The sequence below is a fragment of the Akebia trifoliata genome, chromosome 14 (assembly GCF_017979445.1).
Source record: "Akebia trifoliata isolate Shusen 1 chromosome 14, ASM1797944v1, whole genome shotgun sequence".
Lineage (NCBI taxonomy): Eukaryota > Viridiplantae > Streptophyta > Magnoliopsida > Ranunculales > Lardizabalaceae > Akebia > Akebia trifoliata.
In genome coordinates this window covers 17,261,662-17,278,129 of record NC_141388.1, presented here as the reverse complement: position 1 = coordinate 17,278,129, position 16,468 = coordinate 17,261,662, and the positions used below count along the sequence as shown (strand labels likewise).

The 16,468-nt window shown below is 35.9% G+C and overlaps 2 long non-coding RNA genes across 3 annotated transcripts; one reads left to right on the top strand and one right to left on the bottom strand.

The window, feature by feature from the left end:
* The first annotated feature begins 2,927 nt into the window (after positions 1 to 2,927).
* LOC147386468 (uncharacterized) lies at positions 2,928 to 4,982 on the top strand. Its single transcript, XR_015172092.1, has 3 exons — positions 2,928 to 3,133; positions 3,599 to 3,666; positions 4,463 to 4,982. It is a non-coding gene; the product is annotated as an uncharacterized LOC147386468 (long non-coding RNA).
* A 1,256-nt stretch (positions 4,983 to 6,238) lies between these two features.
* Positions 6,239 to 8,797, bottom strand: LOC147386467 (uncharacterized). Of its 2 annotated transcripts, none has more exons than XR_015171678.1 (4): positions 8,378 to 8,797; positions 7,838 to 7,905; positions 7,024 to 7,221; positions 6,239 to 6,607 (listed from the first exon to the last, which is right to left on the bottom strand). It is a non-coding gene; the product is annotated as an uncharacterized LOC147386467 (long non-coding RNA). The 2 variants fall into 2 exon arrangements; XR_015171677.1 differs by having other exon boundaries at positions 7,036 to 7,221.
* Between the last annotated feature and the right edge of the window lie 7,671 nt (positions 8,798 to 16,468).

Sequence of the window (16,468 nt, the reverse complement as noted above, 5' to 3'; positions counted from 1 at the left end):
CTGGTCGAATCCTTGGCCCTTTATTCGATAAGATCATCATTGAATGTAGCTTGACAAAAGCACTCCAACCTTGCATCGGTCTACATATTCGACCTCAACAAGTAAGACATTCTCATTGATTCCCCTTATTCCATAACTAACTCTTCCTTGCAAGTCCACTTGAGTTGATCTAGAATTCGTCCTCGAACCCTAATTCCCACCATCAAATCAGCCTCGGCTAAGGTTGTTGAGCCTGCACTTGGTTGTGTTCTCAAATTATTCAAGTCCTGATCCAAGGTGAGATTGATTGCCCCGATGGTACCGATAGTCTCTTTATCATTTTCTAGATCATTGATTCATTATGCAAATGTGTTGGGCTTAGTGACGATGGGATCGAGCTTGCAATGTTGAAGGTTTTGTTCTCATGCCCCTTCTTTGACTCAATAAACTATATGCATCATTCGCGTCATTGTGCCACTTGCTTGATCTCTTCTCAATGGTCATCCATACTTATGTTATACCCAATTTCTAGGTTTGGGGAATATCGTGCCCATGCATAAACTCGCGGTGGGAATATCGTGCCCATACATAAACTCACGGTCTAACAAGTCTCGACCCTGTAGACACCTCATTTTTGCACTCGCCTGATTAATCAACTCACCTCATTTTTGCATTCGCCTGATTAATCAACTCGTAAACCCGATCGCAATGATTCCTAATGATGGATGTATATTCCATTGCTTTATTTTGTTACCAGATATGTTTCAGAAATCCGGATGAGGTATCTCGAATTGACAAAACCTTAGAAACCACGCTACGCTAAGAAAATACGATCCCAGAAACATAGAAATCATCATCTTGCAGACCAAAAAGAAGTTTCACGATAAAAATCACTAAAAATTGACCAAATTACCAAAATACCCCTAACCTCAAAACAACCCTAGAGCCTACATTACGCTTAGGAAAACTCTCTCGAACACATAAAATAACAAATCGGAGACAAATAAATTATTTCACCAATTTTAACAGAATTTGACAAAATTACGAAAATGCCCTTCATAAAGTTCATGATCATTTCACACAAAAAATTTCATAAATGACACAAACTAATATTTCCATTGAATTCCTTACGGAAAATCGATTCTAAAACATCCTAGAACATTAAAAACCGACTTAAAACGTGAAAAGTCCTCTCCGGGGGCAAAACGGTAATTTCACCATTTTCATAATTAAAAAATTCGAAATTAATAAATAAAATATTAAATAATTAAAGTGAAACATTAATGAAATTAATTTAAAAATTTGAACTGAAGAAATCGATCAATCGGGTTTTCAAGTAAAATTGTTGAGGGTTCGTGAGATATTTCTTTAAGGACCCCTCCATTTGAGGGTCCAAAGAATTAAAGATATTTTAGAGGGGGGTTCTCTAAAAATTAAAAGTAAATCAAGCAAGACTGAAGTCAAGGTATTAAAGTCAATCAAGTGAAACTGAAGTCAAAATTAAAGTCAATTAAGCAAGACTGAAGTCAAGATATTAAAAGTCAATCAATTAAGACTAAAGTCAAAACATTAAAAGTCAATCAAATAAGACAAAAAGTCATAATAGAGTTCTAATTAAATAATAATTCAATCTAATAGAATTATAACTTAAAAATAATTCTACCTAAAACAATTCTAATTAAAACAATTCTATCTAAAACAAGTCTAACTAAAACACAACTCTAACTAAAAGAACTCTAATTAAATACTAACTCTATCCAAATCAACCCCTAAAAACATCTATAAATAGAGGTGCTCACACCCTATTTTCGGATCAAATCATAAACCCTAAGAAAAGTAGGTCAAGAAGCCTCCCCAACCTTCTCAAAATCCTAATTTTGAAGTCCCAACTTCTTACCTAACACCCATACTTCGATTTTAGCTTGAAAAATACCTAGAAACCCTTTTAAAACACCCCAAAACCCATAAACAAATCCGAAGAATTCAGATCTAAGAAAGAGATACTTCAACTTGGAGATCAGAAATTAGATCCGGTGACAAAACGAAGTGAGGAATACTGTACAAGAAGTTGTTTTATCAGATCTGAGGGAAAAAAATCATTGCGTTCGGAAAAGGTAAGTATTTTTTTATTTTTTTATTGATTAGGTCTTTTTAGCAATGTAGTTCTATTTGGGAATTAGTAGAGACCGGCGTTTGCCGGGCGGGGTTGGTGCCTAACACCTTCTAACTCCATAACGTGATCCCCGAACTTAGTTTCTTATTTTTCGTAGATTAGTTTCTTTTGTCTTTTAGAGTCAATGTTCGGTTCCTAGACCGTAATAACTAGGTGGCGACTCCCAAACCTCAAGGGTTAAAAGCGGATCCGCGCACCCCGCGGATAGAGAGCGCTTTCAGTGGCGACTCCACTGGGGACCATTGAGGATCAAACTTGAAAAACCCCAAGTATGGGAACATTGCCATTTAGACCTAGTTTATTTTTTTTTTTTTTATTTGATCCATTTATTTTTAGGATTGTATTATATTCTCTCGGTATCATTTTTAGCATATTATTATGAAATATTATTTGCTATGATTCAATTTAGGGTTGTTTGGATAACCCTAAATAATGCAGGATATTGAGAGGATGATGATGTGAAAAAATGGGTGTTGACCCATTTTTATTTGGATTATTTTTTGGATTTATACTATCCTTTATTGGTCCTTCGATTCGATTTTTTTGGACACTTTGATTTGGCATATATATATATATATATATATATATAGGGGGGCGTTCGCTGGCTAATTTTTTGGCGAACGGATTGGCAAACATCTTCAGGCTGTTGGATAAGACGCCAACGAACGTCGTAGATTGAAGGAGAGCCGAATGTGCGCTTAAGTTATAAAGTAATGCATATGTTACAACGTCATCCTTAAATAAATTGATATTTATTATTACCTCCCTAACTAATTAAAATCCCAAAAGAACATAACAGAGACGTGTTTCTCTGTCTTCTTCACCTTCGAACAAATCGACCCTCTCTCTCTCTCTCTCGTCTTCTTCTCTCATTCGCTCTCGCTCGTCTGCAACTACCTCTTGACCCTCTCTCTCACTCTCTCTCGCTCGCGACTGCAACTCTCGTTCGCGTGTGCTGCAACGCCCTCTCGACGAAGACAGGTACACTTGATTTGAAGTGAAAAAATCTGTAATTATTTAATGGGATTTTTTGAAATTGCAAATTACTTCAAATGGGGTTCTTGATGTGGTGGCAACTTCAAATGGGGTTTTTTCCCATTACAAATCATTTAATGGGGTAACTTCAATGGGGTTTTTTGAAGTTACAAGATACAAAAATCTATAATTATTTTTGAAGTTATAGATTACAAGCACGCTTTGATTTGTATGGAATTGGGGTTTTTTTTTGTTTTTTGTTCTCCGATTTGATGAAGACCTAAATATTTTTTTTAGAAAAAGTCCTAAATAATTTTCGAATTTTCTTCATCAAATCAATTATTTAGGGTTTAAACCATTTTTGCTCATTGGGTCAATGTGCAGAAGAGCATTGTGACTCAACTAACACCTGGGGTTTCCTAAAGAGAGAATGCATCTCAACTAGAAATCACCTGGTTCTTTTGTGTGTAGGTTTGAAGGAAGGGTGGGCTAAATGTTAACGGAATCAGTAGTCCTGTAAACCAACACATTGGGTTGAGGTGGGTTCTTTTGTGAATCTTGGATTTAGTTTTTGTTGTCCATTTTTTTTTGTTTTGTACGCCATGATACTAAGCTGCGGTAAACAATGTCTGTAATAATGTTATCAATGGGAAGCCACTAGATTAAAATATTAAATTTTGGATTTCAAATATGTAATCCAAAATATGCTTGTTGGGTATTAGGATCTGCTACATGAGCTTGTAACATGGCCAGAACTTTAGTTTCCAAATTTCTTAGACGTCTATCCCCTTGTCCAGCGCATATAATTGATAGATGTATAGGTACATCTTCTTTCTTCTCCCTAGTTTTGGAGCCATAGATCAGAATTTAGTTTCGGAATGTCCTGGGGTGTGTTCGAATGAGATATTGGAGGTCTGTCACCACAGTGAAATCTCATTTTTCAACCAAGACTTTAAAGCATGGTCTGAATTATGATGAAGCTTTCTGTGATTTTACTGAAGAAAGGAAAAAATGTTTTATGTTTAATGTTTCCTTCCTTTTGTTAAAGATGGTGTAATGAACTCTCCCATAAATAACAACTGCATGTGGTTGACACGTGTTGTTTTGTTAAAACTGGTGAGTGGTACTTCTATCTGTCTAACAAGAGACTCCTACTTTTCTTTCGATGAGCACTTACTCACCTCTTAATTGACTCAATTTTTTAAACATTTGCAGAATGGCACACTTTTGGTGTTTGAATGGCACACTTTCCCTTGCCGTGTTAAACCTGTACTTTGATTTTGTGATTATAATGAAAGATATATAAAGAGTGATCTGTTTTTGGGAAACCTGCAGGGAATAAGTAAAGGTATAGCTGTCAAAAACCTCATATAAATCATGTTGAATCGGGGAAAGCCACCTGATTTCGTATTGTGCATAGGGGACGATGAAGACATGTTTGAAAGCATTGCCAATGTCGTTTCCATCCCATCATTTCCAGCCACTGTCTAAGTGTTTGCGTGCATAGTAGGGCAGAAGCCGAGTATGGCGAAGTACTATCTTGATGATACTGTTGAGGTCATCAAATTACTTCAAGGCCTTGATACTGCATCAGTCCAACCTCCACCACCCAAATCTGCACATCTTCAAGTCTCTTTTGAAGGGTCTCTTTGAAATTTGAATATGATTGAAGCCTCAGAGAAAGGTTTATTACTTCTTTGTTTTTCCAGTCTTTTGTACAGGATAAAGCTTATATCCACTGATCATGGTAAACCAAATACTTAAGAAATTTCTTACATTTGGTACTGTGGTGCCTGATCCTTCTTTCAAATTTGTATAGAACAATTGAATATTTATTTTATGAAAAATAAATACACTCTGGATCAGATTGGTTAATAAAATCCAACATTGCAAAATGACTTAATTCATTATATCAACAAAACTTAATAGGTATTGGTGAATAAATAAGAAAAACAGAAGCTTGATAATAGTGAGTTGTTTTGCAATCCCGTGACATCACTTATATCTGTTTGGGTTTATCATTGAAAGCAACATTCTTTTTTGGAAACCTTAGCTTGTTAACTGGTGATCGGTCATCTTAGCTTTATCACAAGCTTGACATATTACTTATAAGGAACATACATGGAGAGGGACAAAGCAATTGTGACCGATGAAGTCCATCATATTATTTAGATTTAAGAAATTGGGAATCTAGAAAATTCACATTTTATGCAATTTGTTAAAACAAATTGAATTGGGGCCACTTGTTTATTGTTTCCAGCAGTGCCACATATATTTATTCAACTTTAGTGAGGAAAGAAACATTGGTCTTTAGAAGGCTTGGCTTATTAAATCATGAATCTCTATGATTATGTAGAAGAGGTTGTGTAAAGGTTTACTTAAGGCTACTTAATTCCTTGTAGGAAACCAAGGGGTTGATTGAGAATTGAGATCACATTCTCTACTATAATTGGGCAGAGAAGAAATAAAGTATTCTCACCGGATTCTTGGTGTCACAAGGTTTTGGACACAAAAGTGTCACCAATCTTTTGAAATCCCCATATCAACAATTGAGAACCCAATCAAACTTTCATCAATAGAAAGGAAGAAAAATGAATGAAATAACATTACTTTAAGTTTGAAAGAATTTGCAAAATGAAGGTTCTAAATGGAGGAACATGATTTCTCCAGTCTAACTTAAATTTTTTGGGATGGTGCTTTAATGATGATGTGCATTGAAGTTGAAAGTAGTTATATTAGTCTTTCTCATGCTTGGTTAAGCCTTCAACTTGCACTAAATCCCTAGAATCATAAATAAAAGGCTGCATCATATGTAGAAAGTAATGACTGATAGTCTCATGATTAGCGTCCAAACGCATCGATCCATGTGACAATCGTTTGCTGAACCCAAGTTAGCATGTAGGTAACAAGAACAAAAAATCTAATAAATGCATTAATAAGAAGTATCTATATAAGGCCATTAACTACTTGATTGTTTGATGATACGAAACCACCTTTTTTTATCTTGTCAGCCTTGCTTCAGTTGAATGTACTAAAAGATCTAGCATGCCCAACAAAAATGAATCCATTTCCATGCCAAACCATGCACAATTTCCAGAATTCCACCAACCATTAAGACAACTCAAACATGGCATATGCACATGCCTTGAATCAAGTAATCATTATTGAAAAACTATACAAACTTAACAACAATAAGGACAACCATCCCTTTAGACTAAATAGACTAGCAAGAACATTTCCACACGTTTGACAAAGACAATGCTGAACATGTTAGAAATGCCGATATCTGTTCAGGAAACAATTAAGTAAAAGGTTGCACACGTCAAAATTTCTCCCACTCAATTCCCTTAATGAGTAGCTTGGCTTTAAACAATATCTTCAAAATGGCACCAAGAAGTATCCCACAGAAAATTGGATGGCTTAAGAAACTGTTCAACCATAGTACACAGACGCAATATAAAGATTCTTGGGCCATTTCTCCTGCAAACAATCACCAGATAATAATTTTAGTTCCAAGAACATAATCTACCACTGGTAGCAAAAAATAAATAAATAAAAAAAGACAAAGAATTCACGTTGACATGTGTACTGTGGAAAAAAATTAACTAGATCTCAAAACATAATCAATCAATCATACGTGAAACAGTGACAGCATTACTAAACACAATATATATCCTATACAAAAGACTGGAAAAACAAAGAAGTTAAAAAATCTTTCTCTGAGGTTTCATATATATTTTGTGCTTGGGGTTGGTGATGATCAGCTTTGGTTGGCCCCCAACCTCCCTACGCTGCACCCCAATCCCAACAAAATATGCTCACGAGAAATAAGACACATAACACAACCCAAGAAAAAGAACACAGATAAATAGGAGAGACACACACTAGAAACAAACTTAGAAGGTAACCTGGAATTCACCAATGCCAGAATATCTCCACCCATGCTTTACAGGATATGCTAGGTACCGCAGCTCTCTGCATGGACCCAATCCAAAGAATTTCCTGAGTGTGCACTTTGCAGTCATTCTACTCACCAAAACAACACGATCTCTATATTCATTGATTTGGATGTGTGCCTGGACATAGTAGTGGACCTAATATGAAAGAAATATCCATGTAAACATTACACCAAGTTGACATTTTATTAAGATATAGAGAAAGACATGAAAGGAACTTGGAAACATCAGAATCCTTACAAAAGCCTTATCAAATGTGATCTGCCCTACACCAACAACAATAAAGGGATATTTTCTTCGGAGATAAGTGCTGATGATAATTTATATGCCTACTGACTTGTTGAAATTCAAAAAATTCCAGGTTCGTTTGTGTTTAGACTGCCAAGATTATGTACACGCACAAATCCTCTCAAGGAACATTTCAAATCCCATGAAAACCAAAGAGCAGTGGATCACTTTTTACTAATAAAACTCTTTTAAGACATTATCAAGTCTTGAGTGACAAACTAGACTACCTTAAAAATTAAAATGCATGAAACAAGGTCATGTTATAAGCTCATGTAGCAGATCCTAATACCCAACAAGCATATTTTGGATTACATATTTGAAATCCAAAATTTAATATTTTAATCTAGTGGCTTCCCATTGATAACATTATTACAGACATTGTTTACCGCAGCTTAGTATCATGGCGTACAAAAAAAAAAAAAAATGGACAACAAAAACTAAATCCAAGATTCACAAAAGAACCCACCTCAACCCAATGTGTTGGTTTACAGGACTACTGATTCCGTTAACATTTAGCCCACCCTTCCTTCAAACCTACACACAAAAGAACCAGGTGATTTCTAGTTGAGATGCATTCTCTCTTTGGGAAACCCCAGGTGTTAGTTGAGTCACAATGCTCTTCTGCACATTGACCCAATGAGCAAAAATGGTTAAAACCCTAAATAATTGATTTGATGAAGAAAATTCGGAAATTATTTAGGGCTTTTTCTAAAAAAATTATTTAGGTCTTCATCAAATCGGAGAACAAAAAACAAAAAAAACAAAAAACCCCCATTCCATACAAATCAAAGTGTGCTTGTAATCTATAACTTCAAAAATAATTATAGATTTTTGTAACTTGTAACTTCAAAAAACCCCATTTGAAGTTACCCCATTAAATGATTTGTAATGGGAAAAAACCACATTTGAAGTTGCCACCACATCAAGAACCCCATTTGAAGTAATTTGCAATTTCAAAAAATCCCATTAAATAATTACAGATTTTTTCACTTCAAATCAAGTGTACCTGTCTTCGTCGAGAGGGCGTTGCAGCACACGCGAACGAGAGTTGCAGTCGCGAGCGAGAGAGAGTGAGAGAGAGGGTCAAGAGGTAGTTGCAGACGAGCGAGAGCGAATGAGAGAAGAAGACGAGAGAGAGAGAGAGAGGGTCGATTTGTTCGAAGGTGAAGAAGACAGAGAAACACGTCTCTGTTATGTTCTTTTGGGATTTTAATTAGTTAGGGAGGTAATAATAAATATCAATTTATTTAAGGATGACGCTGTAACATATGCATTACTTTATAACTTAAGCGCACATTCGGCTCTCCTTCAATCTACGACGTCCGTTGGCGTCTTATCCAACAGCCTGAAGATGTTTGCCAATCCGTTCGCCAAAAAATTAGCCAGCGAACGCCCCCCATATATATATATATATATATATATATATATATATATGGGAAATGTTCAGCAACAAACATTTTGACAAACATTTTGGCAAAACATTTTTGAAAATATGGGTTACAGGTTTTGGAATGGGCTGATTTTTGGTGAGGATGATCTCTACAGGGAATAGATCATCATCACCAAAAATCAGCCCATTCCAAAACTTTTAACCCATCAAAAATGGTTTACAAAAAATGGACGGTTCACAATTTTTCAACCTGTTAACATGGGGCTAGAAGTTTTGGAATGGGCTGATTTTTGATGAGGATGATCTCCTCACCGTAGAGATCATCCTCACCAAAAATCAGCCCATTCCAAAACCTATAACCCATGTTTTGAAAAATGTTTGTCAAAATGTTGTTGCTGAAAGGGACCCATATATATATATATATATATATATATATATATATATATATATTTTATGGTTCAATTGGGGGTCATTTAGAACGATCCTAAATAATGAAATATTCGAATCGACATATAAATTAAGAACGGGATGATGATTGTTGGACTACGAATTGTAACTTTGATTTTCATTATTTTTGTTTTACGTGTGTAGATTTTTTTTTAAATTTCTGTTTTAGGTGTGCCGATCTGCCCTTGGTAGTATTATTGTCTTGTTTAAAACTTTCGTTTTTTTTTAGTTTGCATTTTATTTATTTATTTATTATTTTTTTTTAACTTTTTCTATAGGTGTCGATCTGTCATCTGATAGAACCTTTTTTTGATATGTCAAACTGTCCTTTGACAGTATTATTTTCAAAAAAAAAATAATAATAATTCCTTCTCTCTTTGGATGTGTGACAGCAAGTAAAAAAAAAAAAAAAAATGTTAAAGGGATTTTTGGGTGCTGTTGAAGACAGCAAGTCATATGGGTTTTTAAATTTATTTTTATAAAGGGTGCGTCATTAGTAAAAAAAAAAATTTTAACCCTTAATGTTTTGCCTCAATGGATGGGGTGGTTTTAGTAAAAAATCGTTTTTTCTTGTTTTACCCTTAATATCCCACTTTCTATCATCTTCCTCATCGTCTCCAACAGAGACTCATTTTAAATCCCAAATTTTATCATCTTCTTCATCGTCTTTAATAGAGACCGTGGCTTAATGTCTCATTCCCATTGTTTTAAACTTTCCATCCCAATCAGTTTACGACCCTAATACTCGAAGAAATTTCTTATTATTTCTCATGTAAACCTGGAATTTTGGAGTCATTGGCTCCATCTTCATCACCCAAACCAGCAGCCATTTCAACCTTTTATTTTAGATCTAAACCAATCTCCATCCTCCCTTAATTTAAGCATTAAAAAACCGGTCCAAGTCTCACCTTATTTCATTCTAGTTGAACCGTTAAAACCATGGCCAAAACCGAGCTGAACGCACCTTCTTCTTCATTGGGGTGCAGCCCCAAAACTGAACGAAAATGTGTTTCCCTCCTCCACGTTTGCAGCCCTTAACGATCTCAGACCCTACTCTCCATCTCTTGCAAACGTAGGAGCAGTCAAACTCGAACTCTCTCACACTCGGTGCTTGAACCAACGAATGGTTCTGCGACAACTCTCGGGTCTACGACTTTCTTTTGAGTCTGTGATCTAATTACTCAAGAATGAAAATCGAAGAAAAAATTGCAGTAAGGAGAGAATTTCAAATCGAAGGAACTCTAATTCCTTCTCATTGGTCGACTTTGCCAACCCTCAATTTGCTTTGGATGAAACTTGGATTATTTGATTACACATATGGGTTGTTTTTCAAAATCGATTTTATTTCTGATGATGGATGTTATGAAGTTCTTTTGAAGATGGTCACTTATATGATTACTAATATTTTGGCTTAGGAATGAAAGGGTTTTAAATTCCACTTAGATTGGGTATTTTTCTAGTGTATGTGTCGCTGATGTTAACTTGGTTGTCTTAGCTTGTTGTTAACATCATTCATTTGGTTTTTTTTTAATCATCTGTAAATGAGTTGGTTTAAGTCTGATTTTGAAAAAAAATTCGGAGAAATGGACTCACTAGCAACCCCTCTTTATTGCAATGGTGTTGAAGAAGGATATATATGTATTTTTTTTTGCCACACCAACTTTATACCTATGGTACCACATTCGAATTATTTGTTAAATCTATTTTGGTTGCAAATGTATGAGATGGCGTAGCAATAAAACTTTTCTTATTTTCTTTTTTATTTTAGATTTTTTTTTCAGGTTCTTTTAATGATTAGTAATAGTTTTCCTTTAATTTGTTTTTTCTAATTTGCTTAAAAATAAGTCTTTTTGTTCATATTTGTTATTTATTTATTATTATTATTATTATTATTTTTGTTTCGTTTTTGTTCTATTGTTTTGGTTTTAAAATTTTTTATTTTTTTTCAATAATTATCATTCTATTCTAAACTTAATATTCTTTGACAATCTCGATTTGGTTAGGGTCATCCAAAGTAACCCTTAATTGAACCATAAAAATGATAAAAGAAAAGATTGTGCTTGTAGCAATGATTGGATCTAATTTATTATTCCATGCCATATTCATTGATTGGTTTGCCATAATCATAGTTGATATATATTTCTGATGTGCTTACTTTGATCTATGGTATGAATTTTGAATGTTTCGATTAATATTCATGTGGAATCTATGTTGTAACGGTTTGATTTTGGCAATGAGCCCATTTATCTGAAAAAAGGCCCCGGGCACACCCTACCCTGTTTTGCACACACCACTAGCACGCTTATATTATTGCATTGCACGTTGCATGTCCCTTATAGCCAACGTGGCACTAGTGCGTGGCCCGGTCTCCTCGGAGATGCGACGTCATTCATGAAAATCACAACTCCAGTCACGTACCTTAGGGTATATCAAACTGGGGCATCAATACCGTCTGATCAGGTGATTCTGAGAGGTATATTGATGCACCCAAGCTGGAGCGACCTGAGCCTTTGACCTATTGTGAGCCACACAGTCACATGTCCCGTTTGCCAACGTAGTACTAGTACGTGATCGGTCCCCTCGTGGGATGCCAAACCATTTATGAAAGCTACAACTCTTGACTCGTACCCGTAGGTATATAAAAGATAATCCAAGTATATCAATTGTACTTCTTGGTCAAAACCGGTGCCTCAGCAAGATCTTGCCCCGATGTACCCTACTATACGAGGGGGATAGACTACGTCTATTCTAGACGAGAGGTATTTAAGTGGGCCCTTTCTCAGCATTGTGCGCCACCTCTCAACTAGAGATCAAACTGGCTGTTTTTGGCTTCAGATAAATGAGTTGAGGTTTTAGATTATCACCTATACGGTATATCAAACCAAGTCACCACGTATCGAGAGGTATATAGGTGTGCTTGGGCAAGGGTGGCTAGATAAAAATGCATTGCACGTAGTAAACCTAGAGTCTAGAAGCCTTCCTATAGGTCACGACCCGAACTGACTATAGGTGTTCCCGGGTTGCTTTATTCAATCCAACCAACAGGTAGGTGGGCAGACCGATCCAGAATAATCAAACAAAACCCGCAATATCGGTCCGACCCAATCTGTGAAATGTACCGATTAATTTGAACCATTTAAACCGGTTGGCCCAATTGACAAATGGATCAAACTGATCAATACCAAATCAGTTGGACTAATTGGTTTCACTTTTAAAAATCCAGACCACTTTGTATAGAAAGATTCGATCTTAGGATTAAATTAGTTTGTCTGACAAAAGGTTCAATCCCAATCAGGGGTAGACCCGCGTTTAATCTTTCTCACTTTCTTGGTCACCATAGACTTATAGTGCATTTGGATTCGATATTTTCCACCAAATTTGGGCTATTATATATCAAAATTTTAATCATGTGGTTAAGAGTCAAACCTTTAGAGTTAATGGTTAACTTTGGTTTACTTCCAATCAGGTGATAATTGGTTCCAAACGTTCTAAACCTCCATCTGTACCACTTTGGGTCCGTGAAAGAAGTCATCTTTCTAGAGTACCATTGCCAAGTAGTCAGTCTTTTCCACGAGAAGAAACGAGTACCATGGATGAAGCTGCGCTCCGTCAGATTTAGAATCTTTTCAAGCGCAGATTATTGCTTCTGTCCAAACACAAATCGAATCCCTAAAAATTGAAAAAGGAAAAGATAAAGCTATAGAACCTCAGGATGTGTTTGACCTCGTTAAAAACCAAGAAGATGATCAGTTACACGTTGACCCTGTCCTAGCTCATCGAATAACTCAGGTTGAAACTGTTTTGAAGAATATTAAAGACCCCGATGACCTTACTCTTGGATTAGGGGCAATGACCTTGTTTCCCACGGTCCGTCTGCCGGAGAAGTTCACAATGCCAGATATAGAGAAGTTTGACGGTATTGGATGCCCTAGGACTGACTTAAAAGTCTATGTCAGCATAATGCAATCTCAGGGTCTGAGTGAAGAACAGATGGCTCAACTTTTTCAAAGAACCCTTACAGGTCCTGCCCTACGTTGGTTAATGTCATTGGGCTCGTCTCAGGTAAGAACATGGCATGAATTGATGAAAGAGTTTATTGGTCAATGTTCATTCAACACGGATATTGAACTCACAAGAAGAGATCTAGAAACTACTAAACAGAAACCCGGGGAAACTTTCACCGAGTTCATTGCTCGATGGAGAGCTAAAGCAGCTCAATTGTGGGACCGACCTCAAGAGAAGGAACAAGTCAAGATTATCCTCAGGAATCTCACTCCAAATTATGCCAAGTACTTGATGCCTCAGTACCTTCCTACTTTTCAATCCCTCCTTGAGGCTGGAAATCAAGTTGAGGATGCCTACTCTTCGGGACTTTTTGGTAACTCGTCTGAGTCAAAACCCAAACATTTCAAACCTAATGTCAATTCCTTACAAGTGGCCAACACCTCCTTCGCACTATCTCCTCAAGTTACTCAGCCTTCACAAGCTAAGCCTAGAAGACAGTTTGCCAATCTTGGAATGTCCCTCAGTGTTCCTTATCAAAATTTGATAAAAAGGGGATTGCTAACACCTTTACAACCTAAGTCTTTGCCTAATCCTCTTCCCCCAAACATGGATAATGGGCAATTCTGTGAATTCCATCAGATGCCTGGTCATGTTCTTGACAGGTGTATTACTCTCCGTCATGCTATCCAAGATCTTATTGAGCAAGGAAAAGTCACCATACCCACTCCTACTACTCCCAATGTTAAGACTAATCCTTTGCCTACTTTTCAAAATCAACCCCCTCCTACTCTGAACCTAATATCCATATCCAAACCTAAATCAATTGACCCAGTTTCCTTCATTCACCCAATGGGTTTTAACAGTGCATTTGCTCCATGCCAGAATGAGCACAACTATCCTAAGGTAGTGACAGGACTGAAGAACAGAGAAATTATTGAAGCAATGGGTTGTCCCGCATATGACAGGAATATGAAGAAATAGTAAAAGCAGGCAAGTTCAAGTCATCCATCGAAGATAACTGAAGTGGCATAGACTCTAGAATTGTGTCCCTCCATTCATAATGATGTCGTCTTAGTTTTTTTTTTTTAGCTTTAGTTGCGTCAGTCTTTCAATTCAGTTAGTCATCTTTATTTTGGATTTTAGTAAGGTTTGTCAGTCTATGTTCTTTTCAATTCCAATAAATAAAGAAGCTTTTGATTATCCTGTGTGCAATAATGATGTGAACATAAAAGCTAAAATGAGAAATGACTTAAAGCTCACTAATCAAATTTGATAAATATTGGAATTAAAGAGTACACTCAAGAAGTACAAATTGGTGATACATTATCCTCAGAAGAACATGAGAAAATCGTAAACTTACTTGAGAAATTCAATAATGTTTCTTGCATGGTCTCATAAGGATATATGGATAGATCGCATAAAAATATAGATCAAGACATAAAGTCAAGAGTGATTTCAAAGTAAAAGATTATTGATGAAAAATGATATTGCTGAAAGCATCGACAAAAACGCTAAGACTTACAAGTGGATCTACCATGTTTCTCACTCAAAAGAGGGGAGTTCTCTTTCACAAAAGAATAAAAGATTTTCTTGAAGTTCTAGAAGAGTTGAATAATCAGAAAACTCGATCATACTCGATTTCACAAAAGAAGACTAAAGAATATTCATTCTTCAAAAGAAAACCTTACTCGACAATGCAATCCAAATATCGAATTCCTGAAACTTTGACCAAGTCAAGCAGTATTCATCAAAGGAAGCCTTCTTTGGTCGAACAATTATCCTCTCTTACCAAAAAAAATAACCTTCTTTAACCCCTCGCAGCCTTTTAAAAGAAAAATAAAAGCAATAGCCTCTTCTTTCTAAACCATACCGACCAACCTTGGGAGGGAATCTTTGTATGAATTACGTTTTGACCTGATCCCAAAAGAAAAAAAATAAAAATATTTGGGGTACGTAGGCAACCTGAGAAGTTACTTCAGGCCCGATCACGCAAAAAAAATGTGTATTCTCTTAAGAAAAGTGTCATCCAAAAGAAAAATCCCCTATTGAAATACTCAAAAGAAAAAAAAATGCCAAAATAAGGGCATTAAAAAAAATTGGTAGAAAAAAAAAGAATGCCAAACTAGGGGCATTTAGAAAAAATCAAAATAATTGACAGAAAAGAGAGAATATCAAACTAGGGGCATTTTGGGAAGTTGAGCCTTATATCTTCTCTTTCTAAATCATATCCTAAACCCACCTATTAAGTCCTCCTGAAAGCTAATTGACTCGGTTAAGGTGTAGGGAACTGAGAAGTTGTCGAGTTGGTTATACAAGATCATCAAGAAAAAAAGAGAAACCCGCTAAGTTGAAAATCCAAAAAGGCGACTTAGGCAAAATTTAGGGCATAACCATAAAAAAGAAAGCCTGCTAGGTTGAAAACCTGAAAATGTGACTTAGGCAAAAATCAAGGCATCATCAAAAAAAGAAAAATAAAGCCCGCTAGATCGAAAACCTGAAGAGGCGATCTAGGTAAAAATTAAGGCATCATCAAATAGGAGGAAAAATCCCATCAAGAAGAAAAATTCAGAAGGAAGCTTGTGCAGAAAGTAGAAAATGCAGAACCATTGAAGCCACAATATTCATTTTTCAGCCAAGAGCTCACACCCAACGAAGACAATATTGAAGTCGAAAAAAATCAGAGGTCATCTTGAACATTGTAGGATCTTCAAAAGTATGTTTACTTGTTCAAGTGTTCACTAATGGAAGATGTAGAATCATCAACCACTTTGAAGAGAAAGATCTTCTATTCTAATATTTATTAAGATTTTTTAAGTCCAGCTCAAGCATTTCTCAAAAATAATGATCAATCCCTTATTGCACATATGATAACCTTAAGAGTCTTAAATTTAAAGGAATGTTAGTTCTTCTGTCTGTCATACATCAGAGTCTATGTTTTTCAAGTGTAATCCACTCCATCAGTCTCGTAGTCAAGTTCCAGTTAAAGCCAACCTTGAAACTAGGGGCATTTTTTGAAAGTCATTTAATTTCGAAGTTTTTGTTCTTAATCACATGATAAAAAGGAAAATCTTATTTAAAAGTCCAATGAAGTCCAATGACAATTATGAATCCAGATGCATGATAAGCCAATAAAGGCCCGATCTTTCAAACTTTAAGCTCGATTAATAGGATTGTTTAAGTTCCTATAAATCTAAGCCCGAGAAACGTGGCTTAGTAAGTTCGAGTCCGAGAAACGAGACTCCAACTTTTTGAATC